Source organism: Condylura cristata, unplaced genomic scaffold (assembly GCF_000260355.1).
Source record: "Condylura cristata isolate star-nosed mole 26May11 unplaced genomic scaffold, ConCri1.0 scaffold00014, whole genome shotgun sequence".
In the NCBI taxonomy this organism is placed as follows: Eukaryota; Metazoa; Chordata; class Mammalia; order Eulipotyphla; family Talpidae; genus Condylura; species Condylura cristata.
This window is the reverse complement of record NW_004567115.1, coordinates 11,597,228-11,610,862: the sequence shown is the minus strand read 5'-3', so window position 1 is coordinate 11,610,862 and position 13,635 is coordinate 11,597,228. Positions and strand designations below refer to the sequence as shown.

At 36.2% G+C, this 13,635-nt stretch overlaps 1 long non-coding RNA gene across 1 annotated transcript in view; it reads right to left on the bottom strand.

Moving 5' to 3' along the window:
* Positions 1-424: 424 nt before the first annotated feature.
* LOC105853627 overlaps positions 425-13,635 on the bottom strand; it is a 16,455-nt gene continuing 3,244 nt past the window's right edge. Inside the window, exons 2-3 of the long non-coding RNA XR_001145450.1 lie at positions 7,732-7,844; positions 425-2,725 (exon numbers count right to left, since the gene is read on the bottom strand). This is a non-coding gene — a long non-coding RNA (uncharacterized LOC105853627). The remainder of the gene's footprint in view (positions 2,726-7,731; positions 7,845-13,635) is intronic.

Sequence of the window (13,635 nt, the reverse complement as noted above, 5' to 3'; positions counted from 1 at the left end):
GCAGATGTGTTCCATCTCAAGATTATGCCTGAAATATATAACCTGAATCTATCCATCAGGAAACATCTGACAAACCCAAAATGAAGAGCATTTTTTTTTAAGGGACTGAATTTTTCAAAAATACCAATGTCTTCAAAGACAAAGTAAAACTATAGAAATGACTGGGAGGTCAGTCTCTCATGCAGAAGTGCAGAGTGATTAAACAGCAAGACAGCAGATTTTTTTTTAAAGATTTATTTATTTGTACATACAGAACTGGGGTACAGGCCAGAGGCTCAGGGGTGGCGAGAAGCTTCACCAGAGAGAGTGGGGAGCAGAACAGGCAGATCAACGAAGTACACTGCTGAGGGGAGCAGTGGGCAGGTCAGGAGAGGTCTGCCACACCATGTGGTCACCTCCAGGGCGGGTGGGGATCTAACTCATGTGGAAGCGGCTTTAGCTTCTCAGTGCTGTGCTTTAACCCGCTGCGCCACCAGGGAGGGCCAAGACAGCAGATTTAAGGACACAAAATAACTAAATGCAATGTCTGATCCTAGAATGGACCCAATACTGTAGGGATATTATATGGTTAGCTGAGGCGGGGGGGAATACAAAACATAGATTATAGCAATGTATTTTTATCAATGTCAAATTTAGTGACATTGAAAACTATATCGTACTTAAGAGGCTATGCTTATTCTTAAGAAATACACATGAGGTGTTTAGACATAAAAGGTTGTATGTATACAACCTTTATTCAAGTTGTTCAAGGAAAATATATATGTGTGTATGTATGTGTTGGTGAGTTCACAATCATTCATAAATGATAAATCCTATCAACTATATTGGGAACGTTAACAATAGGTGAAATGAGGAAAGAGCATATAGGTGCTATTTTTATTCTCACAACTTTATTATAAGTTTAAAATTATTTCTAAATAAAAAGTTACCATCAACAACCACCACGCATGTGCACATACACACAGGTAAGTTTGTGAGGGAAAACAGCAGGCTGGAAGGAAGACCGTCATCTCCATCCTGAACCCTATCCCACTTTTTACCCCTAACTTCCTTATCCCAGCCCCCTTATCCTCTAAGGGAGATGACCATTGCTGTCATCATAACTTCCTTGCAGTTCTTTGTTCTCCCTACCTATCTTGGCGTACCTTTTAACCTCTGTCTCTAGGTCCAGCTGAGACAAAGTGACCATTTTTAATTTTTGTTTTGAAAATACTACTGGAAAAAAGGAAACATAAAAAAAAATAGAAAGCTCAACCGCAAATAGTGAGGTCACAGGTATATTTTTCTCAGCTTCAAATTACCAAAAGTGAGGCAACATGGATGGAGCTAAAAAAGGACAAGGCTATGCTAAATAAGTCAGGAGAAAAGAAGAGAAATATGAGGTGTGTGACTTATATGTGAGATATAAAGAAATCAAATAAAGGATCAGGAAAAAGACAAAACTTGCAAGTTGACCAGAGATCTGAGGCATGTGGCAGGGAAGGGGTCAGGAAATGGGTCAAAAATGGAGGAAAGAGTGCAGAGGCTATGGTGATGGATCAAGGGTACTATGGTAGTAGGAGAACTAAGGGACTACGCCTGAGGGGAGAAATCAGATGCTACACAAAAATAAGCAATGAGAAAATAAATTAATTTTTAAATAAATTACAAAATATTTGGCAAATTACTTGAGCAACACTATTTACTGCACATACCTAGATTCTCCTCACCTTTTATTTATTTGACTTCCCAAAGTTAATATAACTTCACCTATTTTCTCAGCAAAATTTGCACCTAGACTCATTAGTCATAACATGATTTCATGGCCTGTAGCATCAGCCGAGAATTCTCTCTGCATTATACTAAAACCTGTTTTCTTTAACAGTTGGTGTACTCACTAGTGATCAGAGCTGAGGTAGAGCTCCTCATTTCACTCCTTCAAAAGATAAGCTGTATCTTAATGTCTTCTTGTAAGTTGACGGATATTTTATCCTAACTCATGAATTGTGTAAGAGTGAACTACTATTAAGTTACATTGATTGTAGCTAGATTTTAATGAGCTGAATTTGAAGATTATTAAAAGCTACTTAGAGTGCTTAATAAAAATCTTTATTCTTCTAGTTTAAAAAAGTCAGAGTGCTGTTGATTGAATAAGTTTCTGTTAAGGTATATGGAAAGCCTACAATCCTCAGTTTACTGGCATAACAGAAATGATAGACATGCTCAGTGACACTCTAGCTTTGCTGTCATGGCTGCCCACTTGTCCAGATCCTTCTGAAGACACATTCAAGTCTCATGCCTGCCCCATTATAAGTGCTACATTTCCCCCACCACCCCTACCTACCCCTTCATTTCCATTTCCATGAACAGAGCAAAATTGGTTAAATTCTTCACTCGTAATAAAAATGCACATGTCCTGATAAGGGAAGTTATTTAATTGCAAACCCCCTCAGTCAAAATACTTCTTTCTCAGACTGTAATGTAACATTCTTCTCAGTCCTTGTTCTTTTCAGTGTAACTTTCCAAGTAGTCTGTATTTTGCCTCTTTGCCCAATGTAAGTTTATACCAGTGGTAGTAGGCTGGTAAGTAGGCTGGTAGGCTGCTCACAAAATAATCCAAGGCAAACATTTATGCCTCAAGCAGGAAGGAATTCTTCATATACCCAGTCAGTGATCCAGTCTCTTTTTGATTTGATGGAAAAATCACCACGTAGAGCCCATCATCCTCTTCAACCTCTGCAGCCATCTGGTGAAAAGAGAAAAAAAAAACATGGAAAAGGCCCACCCACCTCTAAAAAAGGCACAGTTCATAAGTGGTATATATCACTTCCACTCAAATTCCAATGGTCAGAGCTAGTCACATGCTACTAACTACTGCAAGTGAATTTGGGACTGTAGTCCCTAACTAGACAGCTACTTTTTACTACCAAATTAAAGAGAAGGGGAAATTTTTGGTACACAGGGAAATTTTTGGTACACAGTGAGCAGACATGGTCATGTACATTAAGCAAAGAAAGGAGGAAGGTTTGGTAAGTGAAAATCAATAGGCAAACAAATAAAATACTTAACATTTCTTCTTTTGTCTTAATTTTTCCTCTTAAATTATTTTGGTGTTTGTTTTCAAGGAAATACATGCCTTGGAATGATGTTCGTATACTTCTTTTCTTATTTTTTCCCAAAGATTTATTTATTTATTATGCATACAGAATTGGGGTAAACCCCAGAGGAGCAGTGGGTACAAGGATTCACCAGAGACAGAGTGGGGAGCAGAACAGGCAGAGGGACTAAGTACACTGCTGAGGTGAGCAGCTGGTGAGACAGGAGAGGTCTGCCGTGCCATGTGTATCACCTCCAGGGCCAGGGATCAAACTCACACTGAAGCGGCTGCAGCTAGCTTGCAGTGCTACATCCTAACCTGTTGTTCCACCAGGGAGGGCTATTTCTTTTATTAAAAAAAAATTTTTTTTGAGGCAGGTACTAGATTCAAAGAAGGAGTAAGAATGATAGTGGTTTTTGTTCAAAGCCATTGAAGTCACATGCTTTGCCAGACAAAAGATCAGAAAGTTTTGAAAGTCTGATTTTCCCATGGGTCTTGACTATATCTCCAACATCATTTTTCACCCATCTTCTCCTCATGCACCATCTTCTTGCCTCATTGTCTAATTTAATCAACCTAGAAGAATCCAAGCACACTACTGCCCCATAACATTCACATCAGCTCTTCCCTCTTTATGGATACTCTCCTTTCAGATATTTCCCTCTTACTTAATTAAAGTCACCAAAAAAATGTGGTCACTTAAGAGAAGCATTTCTTGCCTTTCTGACTCAATATAAAATAGCACTCTCTCCTCAGGCTATATGTCATTTCTAGTCCCTACTCTGCTCTTCCTTCATCATATTTATTACTATAGTATATTATATATATTATTCATTTATCTACTAATAGCCATCTTTCTCACTAGCATATAAGCTACATGCAGGTCAGGACTTTGCTTTATTCATTGCCGTATCACCAATAACTTAGACATGCTTGACACAAAGTATATGCTCTCTAAGTATTTATTGAATGAATGTGTTTATTTGGTTGGGTATAAGTACAGTCACAAAAATAAATGCTGTTCAGACCACATCAATATTCAAAAAACACCTATATAAAAGAACACTCTTTTGTTGCTTTAGGGTTTACTTACCATACTTTTAAAATAATGTTTAAAAACAAAACCATGAATGGACAACTAATGTCCAACAAAGAAGCAAAAGCACATAATGGAGCAAGGAAAGTCTCTTCAATAAATGGTATTAGGAAAACGGGGCAGCCACATGAAAAATAATAAAAATAGACTATTAATACCACATACCAAAATTAATTCAAAATGAGTTAAAGAACTGGATATAAAATCTGAAACCATAAAACATGTAGAAGAGAATGTAGGTGAGATGTTCCTTAAAATTAGATTTAGAGATGTATTTGGAGATTCAACTTCAACATGAAGGAAAATAAAAGGAACAATAAATAAGACTACATCAAAATAAAAAGCTTCTTAAGAGTGAACAAAATCTGCAGCAAAATAAAGACATCCTACTAAATGGAAGAAGATACTTGTACACCATACATCAAAAAAGGATTAGTATCTAAAATATATGAGAAACTCATAAAACTCAACATCCAAAAAGGGAGAAACAACTCTATTTTATAAAAAAGAAGGGGGGGGAGAGATATTCTAAATAGACATTTTTCCAAAGAAGACATAGGCACATGGAAAGACTGCTCATCATCTCTTACTATTTGGGAAATGAAAATTAAAAAATTGAAATAACACCTCATACCTGTGAGAATGGCTATTATAAAAGGAAGAAACTACAAATGTTAGGGAAGATAGGAAGAAAAAGGAGCCTTGTACATTGTTTGATAGAAATGTAAATTGGTACAGCCATTATGGAAAGCAGTATGGAGAGTCCTCAAAAAAAAAAGGAGAAATTCCACTCTCCAGTTAACCTACTTCTAAGTAGGTAAATAACCCAAAAATGCAACAAAAAAATCTATTTCAAGGAACACGTGCACCCCTGTGTTTATTACAGCAGTATTTACAATAGCCAACTGGTGGAAACTACCTAACTGCCATCAACAAGAAGAGGTGATGTATGTAGAAAGAATGGAATTCTACTTGGCAATTAAAATATAGAGAGATATTACATCCTGCCATTTGCAGTAACCTGGATGGACCTAGAAAGTATTGGGCTTAGTGAGATAAGTTAAATAGGGAAAGACAACCACTGTATGATTTAACTCATATGTGGTATACAGAGAAAGAAACAAAAAGCAAATGGATAAAATAAACAAAAAAATTAATTTGGGGATTATAAGACCAAAGTAGCAATTATAAGAAGAGAAGTGGGGAAAGAGAAGATAAATAGGATAAAAGGGGACTTAATGCAGTATATATACACATGTTGACTTCTAATCATGTGCACCTGAAACTTATATAATATTAAATTGGAATGTTGTGTCAATAAAAAATAAAGACATATTTTATAAAGCAGTGAGTGACAACTGGACATCCATATGCAAAAGAGTGAAATTGCACCCCTTCCTTACACCATACACCAAAACAACTGCAAATTGATCACAGATGTAAATGAAATAGCTAAAACTATAAAACTCATAGATGAAGACAGAGGAATAAATCTGTATGATGTTGGATTAGGCAATGATTTCTTAGATACAACATCAGAAGAGTAAGTGATTTCAAAAAATGGATAAATTAGACTTTGTCAAAATTTAAAGCCTTTGTTCTTCAAAAGATAAATCAAGAAAGTGAAAAGACAATCCATCCCTAATGGGAGACGGATACTTAGATTATATAGAACTCTTGCAACCTGACAAAAAGACCAATTATATAATGGTCAAGGGATCAAAATAGATATTTCTCTAAAAAAGATATATAAACAGTCAATAAGCACATGAAAAGATGTTCAACATCAATAGCCAGCAGGAAAATACAACTCAATATAACATGAGATACTATTTAAATCAAAAGATTTAGAAAGACTATAATCAAAAGGCAAGTGTTGGTGAAGATAAAGGAAAATTGTACCTTCATTGCTAACAGACATGTAAAATGCAAAATTTTGGTCACTTTGGAAAACAATTTAGAAATCTCTCAAAGGACTACATAGACAGTTATTACATTACCAAGCAAATCCATTCCTAGGTTTATACCCAAGAAAGATAAAGTCAAATATCTGTACAAAAACTTGTATGTAAATATTTACAGCAATATGATTCACAAGCTTCCAATCAAAAAGTGAAAATAACCCAAATGTCCATCAACAAATGAAAGAATAAATAAAATGGGGTCTATACACATATAACAAAATATCATTGGGCAAATAAACTACATGAAATATTAAGCACATGCTACATGCTACATCACACCAAGTGAAAGAAATCTACCACAAGACATCATATATTGTGCTATCCATTTACATGAAATGTCCATAACCAGCAAATTCTAGATACAGAAATTGTTTAGTGTTTCCCTGGAGGACCTGGGAGGGATGAGGGGTGATTGCTAATAAGTACAGGATCTTTTTTGGATTGATGAAAGTTGTCCAACAGAATTGCATGATTCTGTGAATGCAATAATAACTTTTAATTATATGCTTTAAATAGGGGAAATTGTATGATGTATGAATGACAATTTTTCTTTACAGTAAAGAGCCCTTTGCTAGGTTTCTATTTCAGAGACAGAAATAAATCTATATCACACCTATGGTTTTGATAATTCACCTAAAATACTAACTTCTGGATCTGTAGTTCTCAAAGCATGGTTCTACCCCGCAGTATCAGTGTCCCAAAAATTCCTTAGAAATTATTTGGCTCCACTCCAGACCTATTGAATCAGAAATGCAAGGGTAGAGCCTAGCAAAATGAGTTTAATATACCATCTAGGTCATCCTGTTGCTCACTAAAATGTTAGCTCCACTTCTCTAGGCCAGGAGGAACCTAAGATCTTTCTCCCTAGGACAAGGGTGATTAACAAAATTGCTACCCTCACCCCCACTTTCAGAATGTTACATAGATTTTCTTTCTTTTTAAATAATAACAGGACTACTCTACTTTTTTCTCATGTATGCAGTTAAGCCATGGCCTGCTCTTATATCAAATTTCTCCACCTCTTTCACTGTTTTCTTCATGTGGTTAGCTTGGTAGAAGGAAAATCCGATATTTAGGTTCAGGTGGAGCCAAGAGATCCCATTCCTTAGTCTGGAGACCTCAATGCATGGACAATTTGGTCTCTTACCAGAATAGGCTGTATGATCATCTTGAGTATTTGACTCACAATTTGTTACTGTTCTTACGTTTCATGGGGGAAGGGGATTCTTTTCATGCCAGGCAGGGAACATGTTGTGATTCTGACTGAATGATTTCATCATAGCATCAAAATTTCAGTCTTAGTCCAGGCACCCTGCATGACACCATAATTCCAAGGCTTACCCACATTTACCCTGAATGTGAAACATGTACCCCCCTTCCATCCACCTACTTTGTTTACTCACACCATCACTATATACTCAGTAAGTCAATGAAAAGTATAAAAAGATACCCATAGGGCTTATTGGGAGCCCAAAAGCAGTTGGTACAGGGTGCCTGAGAATCTATGGCAGCACCTTGTGGGCTTAAGGTTATCAGACCTATCCCCTATAAGAAAGTAAATCCTTGAATGTGAAATATAAGTAATCTGTCCTTACCTGGGCCATATCAGCAGTGTACAGGTGACTTCTATCAGCCATGATAAATGTGCACACATATGTATATATAATATATTCACAGCATGGAAATAAATTTCTCACTGACTCCCTTTCTGCAACAGAAAATAGAAAGAGGAAAAACTTAACTGCAAATCCAAAGCGAAGTTATCAGAACCAAATTAAAGCTGCTGGGTATTTTTGTTGAAACACCTCTACCTCTGAAATCTAATTTCTTGAAACTTTCCATATAGGATCCTGTGTTGTATTATTTATAAGAAAATAATATTCAGCTTCCCTTGACAGCATTTCCTGACTGCAGAAACCACTGTAGCCATGAAGGAACAGAATGATTTTGGTAATGTTTCCATAGCTACCTTGTTTCAAAGTGAGGTTTATTCTGTTTTAAAGTCTACTGACCTATTCACATCCTTATTTGAAGTATTTTCGATCTAATTCTTTGTCTGCCTATTATGGTCTAATGTTCTTCTGATTCCTATATTTCAGGAGGTCCTAGAAGCATAAATATATGTTTAGCAGGCTTTCCAGTTAGACATAACAATCTGATGATTTTTTTTTCTTTTTTTCTATTTCTTCAGATCCAGTGTGTATTCTTTCTGTCCTGTCCTTGCAATGCTGGGAAGCCTTTTTGAGGTTTTTGTAGGTAAAGTCTGTTTAAGGTACGTTGGTGCCCTCTCGTGGTCACTCTGGCCTGTGCTTCTTCCCCAGAACCTTTTCCACAGACAATTGTTTTTCAAGAAATAAATGATAAAATATCCCTCAAAATACCACTGCTAATTATCATGTGTGTTCTTAAATCTGTATCTTTTGCCCCTTGCGAGCATAAGGGTAGTCTAGAAAGACAGAAAACCTCTCCTCTTCCAAAGCAGAGGCCATAGAAGTGACCTGTAACACACCCTAACAAATCTTCTGAAACCCTTGTGATGAAGACAGTCTAAGGAGCTGGGCCTTGCCATAACAGAACACTGTCCATCCTCTAAAAAGAGCACAAGTAACAAGTATAACATGAGCAAACCAAAAGTGGGATGAGGAATCAAGACAAAACAACCAATAATACTCTAATTAAATTCAATACAACTACTTTTTATTCATGAAACTCAATAGGGAGTGATTGATATATGGTCCCAGCATGTCCAGTAGAAATTGGGAGAAATGTTATCTAGACCTGTGCTGTTCAATTCAGTTAACTACTAGCTATATGGATTATGGAGCACTTATAGTTTATGTAGTGAAACTAAGGATCTGAATATTTTGTTTAACTAATTAATTTAGATATTCAGGTGTGGATAGTGGCTACCATATTAGACATCATAGGCCCGGGGGAGGGGCAGATAAGATCAGAACACAACAAAGACAGAGTTTGTCATATAGGAAATACAAAGTTTCATGGGAAAGACTGAGCAAAGATGATCAGTGAAGCTTCTAGAAGAGGAATATTTAATCTTAGCCTTGAAGAACTGATTGATCACTTTAGGCAGTGAAAGTAAAGAGAGTATTCCAGGTAGCAGGTGTAAAAAGATAGAGATGGGGAAATATAAGTAAATGTATCAGGTACATGTGGTTGGAAAGTATAAGAAACACAGGTCAGAAGAGAGAATATAAATTTTTTAATGTCTTGAAAGGTATTTTGGTAAAAATCAGCTGTCAGTGAAATCTGTAACAATCCCTCCATTAAAAGAGGTTAAGGAGGGAAAACAAGATCTCACACAAAGGAGTCTGAGGTTTCAGGGAGCCAAAAACATTGTGGCAAAAGTGACCTAAGGCGTAACCATTGTTTGTGGGGTTCTGCTTTAAGTTTATTAGCTTAATAGCTGTGTGTGGAGGGATTGAAGCCATATCCATATCACTTTTGGCTTCCAAATCCAGCCCTAGGATGGGGTTAATTAATTCCATTCTATGTTCACTGCTAGCTGGCCTCCCTCCTTTAACAGAGACACTATTCACCAGCAGAACGAGTTGGAATGAGCTTTCAAGGTAGTAATGAAGGCCAATATTGTTATCATGACTAAACCCTGCATTCTTGGTTCTCCCACCCCTTACAAGGCTGCCTGCTATATATTTTATTGTAGCAAGAACACAACAGAGCATACTTCTTGATTAGTGCTTGCTTATGAATCCAACGTGGAAATTGTGCTCAACCCTGCCATATATTCAATCCTGGACAGCAGAACAATTGTGCCTAGAGAGGTCCATTTTAATGACCATGGCTCTTGAAAATTCTCACATAGAAGATGACATCTCTCTCCCTTTCCAGGTAGCCCAACATTAAAACGTTTCTGACACTTTGAATCTAAATTATTCTTCATTTCTAACATTTTCTATTTTCTTTAATTCTCCTTTGTCATCTACAAATTACTCAAGTGTATTTTTAAATTCCTAAATGTATAGAAGTAACATTTCTACAGGTATCTAACTGAATTGTATTGTTTTGGCATTTGAGAGTTGTGACCCATTATGAGATACAATTAAGAACTATTACTCTCAAATACCTGTGAAAGTGCTGCAGAGTAAACTCTACTACTCATGTATAATTAAATTGTCAAAAAAAGAAACTTTTAACAGTTTAAAAAAAAAGCGGTTGTATATTATCATTTTGTTGTCCCAACTTCCAGTATCCTTCACTAAGTTATTGTGTATTTATCTATGAGATACTGCTTAAAATCTGTTGTGATTCTAGTGTTTGCCATGGTCTCATAATTTAGGCAACATATGATTTATTAAGCTGAGATTATGTTATTAAGTGTATACAAGTTTAGAATAGTTATTTTTTTCCTAGCAAATTTTTCCTTTATCATTATATTGTAACCTGTAATAATGTTTTTCTTAAAAAATTTTGGGTAGTTGTATGTCTGGAATGTCTTTTTTATTATGTTTGAGGTATGTCACACATAAAGCTGAATTTTAACAACTAGGAATGTGTTAAACAAATTTGGTAGATTCGTGTTTATTGTAAATACTGATATAATTGATTTTATTTTTTCATCTTATTTTGTACTTTTACTTATTCTAATTTTCTTTTTTTTAAAGATTTATTTATTTATGTATACAAGAGCCTGGGGTACAGGCCAGAGATGCAGGGGGTGAAAGGATCCACCAGAGACAGAGTGGGGAGCAGAACAGGCAAATCGACTGAAATACACTGCTGAGGGGAGCAGTGGGAGAGGTCTGCTATGCTGTGTGGGTAGCTTCTTGGCTGGGGATCAAACTCGTGCTGCTGCAGCTGTGGATAGCTTCATAGAGCTTTGCTTTAACCACCAGGGAGGCCTGAGTTGTTTAATTTTCTACACATAATTCTCTCTTCTTCTGCCCTTTACTGAATTGTCCCATTGTCCTCTATCAATTTTGACTTTTGTTGTTATTTCCTTTACTATTAAACGGTTTACTGAAGAGTTTAAATTGATCAGTATCCATTACCTATACAATAAACTAAATTCTTCAATTCTAATTACCTCCATTATTTTGTAAGTTAAAGTGACCCATGAGTATTTCAGCCCCTTTATGCTTTACTATCAAACATATTTAGCACTATTATTGTTCTATTCATATGTAATGAAACATTTACCAATTCTTATTCATATTTGGTGAAATGTTTGCCAATATCTTGGTCTCTTATACCTTCTTTTTAGGTTCTTATTCCTTGATTTCTTCTATTTATAGTTCTTTTATAGACTTTTCTCCCAAGAAGATATACAGATAGCCAACAAGTACCCAATATGGTGCTCAGTATGATTAATCATGACAGAAGTACAAATTAAAACAACAGTTTCATCTCATACCTACTAGAATGGCTGTTATCACAAAGACAAGAAATCACAAGTGTTCATGAAGATATAGAGAGAAGGGAATTTTGGGTACTGCAAGTGGAATGTAAACTGACTCAGCTACTATGAAGAACAGTATGGAGTCTAAAAAAAATTAAAACTAGAGCTATCATATGACCCAGGAATTCGCCTTCTGGGGATATATCTGAAGAAAACAAAATCACTATCTCAAAGACATATCTGTACTACCATGTTCATCGCAGTTATTAGTTATAATATCCAAGAAATGTAAGCAACCTGATTTCCTTTAGGAAGAAGTGGAATAAAGGAGATGAGGTGTGTGTGTGTGTGTGTGTGTGTGTACAGATATACAGATATAGCTATATAGATATGATGGAATGTTTTTAGATATGGGAAAGAAGTATATCCTGCCATTTGTGATAATGTGGATGAAACTCGAGGATATTATGTTAAGCAAAATAGAGAAATACACATTGTACTTACATATGAATTTTACTTATCTGTGGAGTCTAAAGTTCAACTCAGAAATAGAGAATAGGATGAGAGATGCCAGGGAGGGGAGACAATAGGATTTTGCTGGTCAAAGAACACAAACTTCCAATTATAAGATGACTCTGGGGGACCTACTGCACAGTCTCTGGCTATAGGTAACAATACTGTTTATATGTTCAAAAGCTAAAGAGTAGATCTCAAAAGTGCTCACGAAAAAAAGTAAACTTTGATGTGATAGATGCATTAACTCATGCTATTGTCGTAGTGATTTTGCTTTATATATGTGTACCAAATCATTGTGTTTACACCCAAAACTTACACAATGTTGTGTGTTAATTATATTTTATTAAAGCTGGAAAAATAAGATAATGAAATAAATAGAAGTACTAGTTGCTTATATAATCAGAAATCTTTAAAAGAAGTATGATGGGACATTTTGTGGGGGTGGAGCAGGGAATGGGATCAAAAATGAGGTGGGGGGAGGGAAATGCATGGGATTATGGTGGTGGCACATGGGTGACTTGGTGATGGGAAACCCGCGGGGATTACAATTGAGATGGAAAAAAAATGTACAAAAATTATGTAAAAATAAACTTTTGTAATAAAATAAAAAGAAGTATGATGGGATACTGAGTAACAGAGATGCACTTTCAAGGATTTTTAAATTAGAGCAAGAATTTATTCAGCATCAGTTGAATATGAATCTACCAAACGCGGTAACAGGCACTGAAGATACTTGGGGGGTGGGGGGGGAAGAGACACCCCTAACTTCAGGGAGCTCACATCCAGAAGAGAGCTGAGAACACAATACAATATCTTGAATGCTCTGAGTGGAAAAGAACTGAGGAAAGACAGAGGAGGGTCCTCTAAACCAGCCTGGAGGAGTGCCTGAGGAAGGTTTGAAAGGAGACAAGACCTAAACTGAGTCCAATCTTGACTGGAGGAGTTTCCCAGATGGTGAAACTGAGGGAAATCTATTTTGCCTCAACACAAAATTAAAAATATCCACGGAGCAGTAAAGTAGGGAGAGAATTAGTCCAAGGACTAGAATATCCTCCCTCTCCTAGAAAAGCCACAGAGGGAGAACACAAGATGGCAGTGGTGCCATGGGATTGCACAAAGCAAGGAGGCCTTGAAGCAATAGAGAGGAACTGTAAATCATAATAGCCTTTGGCAAGAAATGGGCATTCACTTGCCTACTAGGGGAGTGTGAAGAGGTACAACCTTCCTGGAGAACAAGGTGGCGATAGGTATCAAAATGTCATTGGTTTTTGACATACAAATTCACCTTTCAGAAACCCTTCCACATTGAAGATTTTCAGGGAAAGGGTGCACATAATGACATCATTTTCAACTGGTGAGGAACTGGAAATAAGCCAACTAATAGCTAGATGAAGTGTAATAGAGTAAAATTGTGGATGGCCTATTACAATACTGTTCTTGAACAGCATTTAATGGTAAGGAAAAATGCTCATGGTACAGTGCTATGTTAAAAAAACAGAATATGTGAGTATGTGTACAAAAACAAAGATGAAAGACTGGAAGGATAAATATCAAAACATAAATAACTGAGATGAAAAAATGCACAAAATGAAGAATGATGTAAAAATTT